This window comes from Nanorana parkeri, unplaced genomic scaffold (assembly GCF_000935625.1).
Source record: "Nanorana parkeri isolate BGI_ZX_2015 unplaced genomic scaffold, ASM93562v1 scaffold5194, whole genome shotgun sequence".
Lineage (NCBI taxonomy): Eukaryota > Metazoa > Chordata > Amphibia > Anura > Dicroglossidae > Nanorana > Nanorana parkeri.
In genome coordinates, this window is record NW_017311454.1 from 1,406 (window position 1) to 2,216 (window position 811).

The following is an 811-nucleotide window of genomic DNA, read 5'->3' on the forward strand; positions in this document are numbered from 1 at the left end:
AGGTCCCAGCCCAACCAATCCGGTCCCAGCCCAACCAATCAGGTCCCAGCCCAACCAATCAGGCCCCAGCCCAACCAATCAGGCCCCAGCCCAACCAATAAGGTCCCAAGCCAAGCAATCAGGTCCCAGCCCAACCAATAAGGTTCCAGCCCAACCAATCAGGTCCCAGCCCAACCAATCAGGCTCCAGCCCAACCAATCAGGTCCCAGCCCAACCAATCAGGTCCCAAGCCAACCAATCAGATTCCAGCCTAAGCAATCAGGTCCCAGCCCAACCAATAAGGTCCCAAGCCAACCAATCAGATTCCAGCCCAACCAATCAGATTCCAGCCTAAGCAATCAGGTCCCAGCCCAACCAATCAGGTCCCAGCCCAACCAATCAGGTCCCAGCCCAACCAATCAGGTCCCAGCCCAACCAATCAGGTCCCAAGCCAACCAATCAGATTCCAGCCTAAGCAATCAGGTCCCAGCCCAACCAATAAGGTCCCAAGCCAACCAATCAGATTCCAGCCCAAGCAATCAGGTCCCAGCCCAAGCAATCAGGTCCCAGCCCACCAATCAGGTCCCAGCCAAACCAATCAGGTCCCAGCCCAATATATCGGGTCCCGGCCCAACCAATAAGGTTCCAGTCCAACCAATCAGGTCCCAGCCCAATATATCTGGTCCCGGCCCAACCAATGAGGTCCCAAGCCCAATAAATCGGGTCCCAGCCCAACCAATTCCCAATCTAACTAATCAGGTTGCAGATGTCACTCTCCTAGTGCTGGTGATTGCTAAGGACAACGTGTTCCCATCCTCCACTTAGTACCCCC

The 811-nt window shown here is 55.5% G+C and overlaps 1 protein-coding gene across 1 annotated transcript in view; it reads right to left on the reverse strand.

The window, feature by feature from the left end:
- LOC108804106 (estrogen-related receptor gamma-like) overlaps positions 1 to 811 on the reverse strand; it is a gene marked incomplete at its 3' end in the record, with an annotated part of 2,607 nt that overhangs the window by 1,400 nt on the left and 396 nt on the right. The window lies entirely within an intron of this gene.